Source organism: Rattus norvegicus, chromosome 5 (genome assembly GCF_036323735.1).
Source record: "Rattus norvegicus strain BN/NHsdMcwi chromosome 5, GRCr8, whole genome shotgun sequence".
NCBI lineage: Eukaryota > Metazoa > Chordata > Mammalia > Rodentia > Muridae > Rattus > Rattus norvegicus.
In genome coordinates, this window is record NC_086023.1 from 97,433,739 (window position 1) to 97,442,572 (window position 8,834).

General features: G+C 39.4%; 1 pseudogene; it reads left to right on the plus strand.

Annotated features, from left to right (window-relative positions):
* The first annotated feature begins 2,960 nt into the window (after positions 1-2,960).
* Positions 2,961-6,169, plus strand: Zcchc9-ps3 (zinc finger CCHC-type containing 9, pseudogene 3; annotated as a pseudogene).
* Positions 6,170-8,834: the final 2,665 nt, after the last annotated feature.

Here is an 8,834-nt window from a genome sequence, read left to right on the forward strand (position 1 = left end):
TACTTGTAGTCAGAGTAGAAAAAGAAATATATAATATATATATATATGTATATATAATTTATATTATATATTATACATATATTACATATATGTATCAGTCCTTGTGTGTCTTGAAGACACTGTTTCTTGCAGTCATTCATCAGCTCTGACTCTTACATTCTTCCCAGCTCTTTTTGTTCAGATGCCAGAATCTTTTGGGAAGTGTTTTACACTCTTTCATTGCTGGTGGGATTGCAAGCTGCTACAACCACTCTGGATATCGGTCTGGCAGTTTCTCAGAAAATTAGACATAGTACTACCTGAGGACCCAGCTATACCACTCCTGGGCATATACCCAAAAGATGCTCCAACATACAAGAAAGACACATGCTCTGCTATGTTCATAGCAGCCTTTTAATAGCCAGAAGCTGGAAAGAACTCATATGTCTCTTGACAGAGGAATGGATACAGAAAATGTGGCATGCTTACACAATAAAGTACTACTCATCTATTTAAAAACAATGACTTCATGAAACTATTAGGCAAATGGATGGAACTAGAAAATGTCATCCTGAGTGATGACATTTTGTGATACAGTCACAAAAGAACACACATGTTCACTGATAAGTGGATATTGGGCAAATAATACAGAATACCCAGGACACAATCCACGGAACTCAAGAAAGTTTATAAGCCAAAGGTCCCAAGTGAGGAAGCCTCAATCCCACTTGGGAGGGAGAAGAAATCAGTCACAGTAGGCGTGGAGGGAGGGAGGGACCTGGCTGACAAAGTCAGCAAGGAGGGGAAGAGAGGAGTATGATCAGGTATTTGGGGGGACAGGACTGATGCCCTCAGGGCCAGTAGAAAGTATAGAAACAGGCAACCTTGGAACGTAGGACAAAGGGGGACCCTCTAGAATGTACCAGAGACCTGGGTGGTGAGAGACTCTCCAGACTTAAAGGAAGGGACCTTAGATGAAATGCCCTACAGTGGGGAGAAGGGAATGTGTAGAGTCTACCTCCAGTAAAAAGAGAGAGCAGTAAGTAGAGGGGTGGGGTTGCCACCAAAACTCTGATCCAGAATTGTTCCTGTCTGGAAGAACTGCAGGAACAAAAATGGAGAAGAGCCTGACGAAAAGGAGGTCCAGTGACAAGACCAAACTGGGATCCACCCCAAGGTCTAACACTATTATTGATGCTACAGTGAGCTTACAAACGGGGTCTTACCATGACTGCCCCAAAAGTCCCAGCAAGCAAATGAAAGTATAATTTGTAGATATTTACATCCAATGGACACAGGCACAGTTGGTGACCCTTCTGGTTTAAATTAGGGGAAGACCAGCAGTTCCAACTAACCTGAACCCCTGGGATCTCTGAGCCACTAAGCCACCAACCAAGCAGCATACACCAGCTGATATCAAGCCCCTGACACATATACAGCAGACCATATGATGTTCAACTCACAGACAATATGAAGCTCAAGATTAAGGAAGACCAAAGTGTGGATGTTTCAGTTTACTTAGAAGGAAGAACAAAATAATCATGGGAGGAACTTGGAAAGAAGAAAGGAGTGGGAAGTGGAGTAAAAGGTGGCAGGATCAAGTATGGAAAGAAAAGGGGGAGATTGACACAGGGTTTGGAAATTGAACAGAGGTGTGGATTTATGAGGGATGAGAAATTGGGTGTAGCCACTGGAAAGTCCAAGATGCCTGGAAAAAAAGAGGCTCTCAGGACTCAACAGAGATTTTAGTAGCTGAAATACCCAACAAAGAGGAGAGAGAAGCTGTAGAGACCATATGGAGAGGTCAGGCATGGCCCGTGGTTGAAGAATGGGGCCACCTGCCCATCTCCATAATTTTAATCCAGAATTGCTTCTGTCTTACAGAAACACAGGGACAAAAAGTAGAGCAGAGACTGAAGGAAACGTCATCCAGAGACTGCCCCATCTGCAGATCTATACCATATGCAGACAACAAAACCTAGATGCCAAGAAGTGCTTGCTGATAGGAGCCTGATATAAGTGTCTCCTTAGAGGATCTGCCAGAATCTGAGCAATACAGATTGGGATGTTTGCAGCAAACCATTGGACTAAGCATGGGGACCCCAAGGGAGGAGTTAGAAGATGGACTGAAGGTACTGAAGGGTTTTGCAACCCCATAGGAGGAACAAAAATAACAACCAACCATACCCAGAACTCCCAGGGACTAAACCACCAACCAAAAATTACACATGGAGGAACCCATGGCTCCAGCTGCACATGTAGCAGAGGATGACATTAATTTGCATCAGTGAGAGAAGGCTCTTGGTCCTGTGAAGGCTTAATACCTCAGTGTGAGGGAATGGTGGGGTGTTGAGTAGGGGTAGGGCAGGTGAGTGGGGGATGACCCCCTAGAAGCAGAGGTTGGGGTTAAGGGATAGGAGGTTTGGGGAGGGGAAACTAGGAAAAGGGAAATGTAAATAAAATAACCAAATAAAAACATCCCATCTAATGATGAGTTTTTCAGTCTCTCTCTTTCTGCACATTGTCCAATTCTGGGTATCTAAGTAAATTACCATGACCGGAAAGAGAATTCTTCTCTGATGGAGTTTGATCAGGACAATGCTAAATGCAGCACGTGTCATTAGGAATCATTTTATTGCTCTGTTTCTTTATCAGAATACTGGTATTGTTTTCCCCTAAGCCCATGGCCTATCTATCATCTTCTTGATTACTTTAACAGTATCAGGTATGGGTTTCATCTCTTGGAGTAAACATTAAATCCAATCAAAAAGTGATTGGTTTCTCCCATAACATCTGTGGCACTTATGTACTAGTGCATCTCGCAATCAGTTTGCGGTAGTAGGTCCCAGGGTGTGTATCTGGATGATACTGATGACTACCCTTATCCTGCTTTAGTATGCAGTGTACCTTCAAGCACCATGTACACTTGTCAGTAGGGGGTAAAACTTCCTGTAGGTACCAGCTCTACTTCTCTATGATCAATGGCACGAGCAAATAGTGTCTTCAGCAATAGGGACTTATCAAGGTACTGAGAATAACCGTAGCAATAGTCTGTAATGTCTAAGAGGATTCCATGTGACCTCTTTAGCATGCGATTCAATAAGATACAAGCCATTCCTTGGGAAAGAAGTTTTTTTATATTTGTGGAGACAACAGTAAGCATGTGTATTTTGGATGTGTTCCAGACTGGCACTTCCATAATTTCCCTGCAGCTTGAACTTTTATTATTTTTTTTCTGGTTCAAGGTATCTCTTGCAGAGTTTTGTAGGACAATGGGGAGTTCTTAGCGTATACCCTGCGATTAAAGACTAAGTGAACAGACTGCCAAGGCATAATGTTTTCAAAAACATTAAGAGGTGAGCCTATCGTGAAGTCTTTGATTGATGGAATGAGTGACCTTAAATTAAATTATGGAATGGTATAACCCCCACCTGAGTCTGTGTGGCTTTCTGTTTGACAGCAGACACAAATATCTGCATGTCCATGCTTTCTCTATGATGCCTGTGGCCTAGAATAAGCTGATATCCTTTAACTTAAAATTGCCAAGTCCTTAAACTTCTAAAACCACAAATAATGCAAAACTTACCTCAACAAAAATTAAAATAAAAACCAAAGAAAAGAATAAAAATATTAAGAAAAGGTGACCCTAAACAGGTAAGTTATTACTAGTCAACATTCCAGAAGTTGGCCAAATGCTAAGTGTTTGGTTTGGCATTCAGAGAAAAGGGAGTATGATTAGTAGAGACAGGGAAGAAGGTGGATGGGTGACACTTCTGGCTGCCAACAAATATGTAGCTCTGAGTAAGACTGTTAACAGTTCTGCTTTGTACAGGGTAAACAGTAACTGTCATCACCACATCTCTAGAGAGACCTATTTCCACACATGTAAAACAGTTCATAATAATATTCCTATAGCATCAACTACTGCAAAAAGGAACATCAGCTTCACTGGGAAAACTCTAGAGCTATTTATGAACTTTATCAGGTCAAACCAAGTTTAAAACCAACAAGAACCAAACAAAAATCTGTCAAAATAGTGTATCTCTTCTTTAGGAAACTATCCATATTGTAATCACCATTCCATTTCAGTTTTACATATCCTTCACTATCCCTCTGAGCTCAGCATTCTGCACCACAAAAACCAGGCACCAGAAGTGTAAATTAGCATCACCGTGTACACTGGGAAAAATAACATGCGAAAGAAACAAGTTTGGGTTGGGTTGTTTGTGACCAACCTATTGAAACCAGGAACTGTTCTCCTCCAGTTCCCTTAGCAGTGGCAACAATTGTGGTACATTCTTTGAAACGCCTGCCTACTATCAATTTTAAACTTTCTTCTTAACTTCAGAGTTCTAGAGGAGAAAAATGTGCTTGGATCTGTTGCTTACTCTTCCTAATGCTTGTGTTTATCGGAATGACATATTAGGTAAAAGAATCACCCACTGAGGGGGTGGGGGATACTGAAAATATTTGCAGAAAGGAACTTGTTAGTTGAAATGCCATCCTTGACCTTTTCTGCTCCCTTTATCTGGGACATAAAGAGTATGCCCTTTATAATGAGTGTCGCAGAAAAGAATGAGGGAGGCAAAGCCATATGAAGCCAATGTATTTGCCAAAATCACCAAGTCAACCCTAGAACTGATATGCTCACTCGTCTCAATCCATAACCAAATCAAACAAATAGAAAGCTTTAAGGCAGGGACTTGTCTTTGAGATTTTGATATCAAGAATGGGTAAATAATGACTAGAAATAAGTTATGACTGAAATGTGACAGGACTAGAAAAAATGTAAAACACTTTTAGGTGAATGGAACTCGAAATTTTGTTTAGGGGAGAGTTAAATAATTCCAGCTACGGAAAAGAATTAGGAAAGAAGCAGAAACCTAGTTAGGTAGGAGGAGAGCTGACACTAATTCAGTTTAATTCAATCCTCTAAACATAGAATAGCAGAGAAAACAAAATCCCTTTCTGTGGACACAGTAATATATGTCTTTTACGAATATATGGGCATATGTGTTACACATAGATTTATAAACTACAGTAAATGTCTAAAAGAAACAAATCTAGAGAAAATTAAATGTGTGCAAGATGGCAGGGGAAGTTTCTAGGTCACCAACTTGAATCTACAATATTACTATATTTGCTGAGGGTTATGTATTGGATTTAACTCAGAGCAGGATCATAACTGGACATTAAGAAATGTCTAGAGGGCTCATTGTCTCAGCTGATCTGCAGGATTCAAACAGAATTAGTAAAACCCCTCTGATACAACCATGGCAGATGGGCTAGAGTTAATACTTTAAATAGTAAGAGACCCTTGGTGGGAACATCATGAGAATACATGAAGTAGGGCTCTGCAGAGAGAGCAAAGAAAACCTTCAAAATCATAAGCAATGTCAAATCATTTAAAGAATGATGCACCTCAAGCAAAACGGAAAAGGAACAAAAAGAAAAAAAGAGTGCTCGAAAGAAGAAGGGGATGGATTTCATGTAATACCTGGAACAGAGCTCACAGATGCTTCACAGTGGAGAGCTGATAGGATCAGACAAGCAGGAAGTAAGAGGAGAAATTGCAGCTGTCCTTAAAGGACAATAAACAGGAAGGAAGGCAGCTAAAAAGACAAGCAGCAAAGAAAAGGGCAATGGTAATGGTATATTTCCACTGTAAAAAAACCTGGCTATGGGATTACTAATTGCCCAAGTGAACTATAATGTGGAGATATGGACACTGGTATTTACCACTACTGCAGGTCCATGGAGAACAACATTGCGACCTGCAGAGGTGAATTCGGTGAATTTTCCTTTGCCAAGGCTTTTTTCTGTGGAGAAATGGGACACCTTTCTAGGTACTGTCCTGGTAGTGCCGAAGGAGCCTACATTGATAGTGGCAGCTGTAAACTCTGTGGCTCTGTTGGACGTTTTAAGAAGGTTGCCCTGAAGATCAGAATTTAAATCCAATCACCACAGTTGGTTGCTGTGCAAAAGGAATGAATGCAGACCACAAAGATATTATGAATGTGACCAAACCGCAGAAAGCTTAAACGAAAGTACCCAAAGTTGTTAATTTTTTTTTATAAGAATTGGCACTGTTGTTAATTACCACCTCAAGTTTACTTTCCAATAGAGGCCTTTAAAGGTTCGAGCTGGGCACCTATGGAGGCAAGCCTGTATGACAGAAGCCTGCTATCTGTTTATCAAGAGTACAGTGTGACTAGACATGTGTGTGTGTGTGTGTGTGTGTGCACGCGCGCGCTTACGTGCATGTGTAAATCTGTGTGTCTGTCTAAATTTGAGAAAGATTCTATGTAGCTTCTGTGTATCTGTCTGCATTTGAGAAAGATTGAGTGTATTCCAAATTGGCTTCAAACTAGTAATCCTGCATCCAGAGTACTGAGATTACAGGCAAAGTGCCTGGGAACATCTTTTAACAGATGGAAAAAGGACATAATTAAGTGCCTGTATATCTGACTGTGGAGGCTATCTCTATAAATGTAAACTATGAATCAAAACTGACAACTAAACAAAGCAAATACCTTTGGGTTTGTGAATAAGTATTTTGTTATATGCTATTAATTCAGACTATCAATTTATTGTAATAGAAATTTATATGTTGTCGAAATCTATACTTATTACTGAAAAATTATATGTTTGTAAAAAATACTAGAGAGAGAAAACATTTAAAGAAAGTATAATTTGGGGATGAGATTAACTGGAATTTTTTACTCATGAATATAAGAGAGTAGGCACAAATATTATTTCAACATGCCAAGTTATTTATCTTGAGTCAGCACTTCATAATATTTTGAAGCTGAATAGAATTTGAGAATACAATACACAACTCCTTCCATGAGAAGCAGCTTGTGACTGACAGACTGACCTAATTACCTTCATTCACTGTGGTTATATTTCTGAAGGGTGATTCAGTTTTTATTAACAGAATGTTATTAACAGAATGTGAATTGCTATCTACTAACATACAATTAAAACAATCATGAAAGCAGAGCACTGGTGACTGCAGGTTACATGCTGACATCTATTGAATAAACTATGTAGCCATGTAGGAGATCTGAGTCTATCATTAAATCAGAGTTAGGGAGGAAGAACTTATCTTGGTTTGCATTTACAATTAATAAGTTATGCCTCTTCTTTATCCCCAAGCTATTTTTTTTAATTTAACCCCCTACATTCATGTTCTCTTCATTCATAAGCTCAGAAAAACAGAGTTACTGAAAACAACTCACAGGATAAACACAGGTGGAGGAAATGATGAAATCCCTGACTCATAGCCCTTCCTTCTTGGTCCGGTGTGAGTGACCGTGAAGCTTGGCAGCTCTTTGTCCTGAGTGCTTCCTGTGCACGCTCCTTCTCTCATGTACTCCATGTTATGATTTCACTGGAACACCATTTTACTGCTTCGTTGAAAATTGGTTGCATTTAGAGAATGGATTCAAAATACCTTTCCTTGATTTCCTTGGTTGTTTATAATTGAACAACAGTGAATAAAGTTAATGACTGATGCCAGATTCCACTCCATGCTCTATCTTACATCATATTTTGAGCACTTCAAATATAGCATCTAAATAATTCCATATATGAACTTCCTTACCCCCCTCAACACACACCCACACCCACACCCATACCCCCACACACACACACACACACACACACACACACACACACACAAACAAACAATTTGAGGTTAAAAAATACTATCATGATATTTTATTGGCAGGGAAACTGAAGCTATGCAAATAATTTCTCAATAGCTAGCTTAATGAGTCCTTAGGTGTAGAACACTGCAGAAGTCTCAAGTCTTTTTCCTGTTCTAAATGATGTTGGTGTTTGCTTAGTTATGCAGTGTAAGCCAGTAGTTTTCAGAATTATAGCTCAGCTGCTGCCTTTGTGAGGGTCACAAATATGACACAGAGTTATTTGAAACTTTCAAGTAATTAAATGAAGAATAATTTAATATTATTTTCTATAATCTAATAAGTGAAATTTCTTATATCAGAGACTTGACTTTACACATACACACTATATATATTATTTTTCTATATCTATATCTATATATGTATATATTATTTTTACTAATCATTCCATTCATTTACATCTCAAGGATATCCCACTTCCTGGATACCCTTCCATCAACCCCCATCCCACATCTGCCCTCTCCCCTCCTCTTTGCCTATATGAGAGTTCTCCTCCACCGACCCACACTCTCCTACCCCGCCACTCTAGCATCCCCCTACACTAGGGCATCAAGTCTTCCTAGGACCAAGGACAGGACCCATTGCTGACTTTATATTTTTTTTTGAGAAACATCAAACATTTATAATTTTTATTGTATGCACATATTTTATATAAAGGTTTGGAATCTTATTTTCTATTAGGAAGCACTTTCTTTACTAAAGGTTTATTTATGCATTATTTTATGTGCATGTGCCTGAGAGTATGTGTGTCCATCAAATGCTTATTGGTATCCTCAGAAGAGGGCATTGAAGTATCTAGAACTGCAGTTACAGATGTTTGTAGACAGGTCTTGTGCAGGAGGTAGGATGTGACCCTCTGAAGAGCAGCAATTGTTGCTAACTGCTGACACATGGCTTCAGAACCAGGTGATTCATTTAATTTTTCATATTCATAGTCATTTGTCTTTAGTAATGGAAATGAATGAGAACAGTGAAGACTTATGGTCTCCTTGCTGCTCTTAGACCTATTGTCATATACAGTTCCATTAGAGGTTTTTCAAAATTTGTTCCTAGGCCTTGAGTGTCCCGTGCAGATCAAAACAAAGGCTTATCCCAATGGGGACTGACAATCCTCATTGTGATGGTAGTTTGAAAACCGTTCATTAC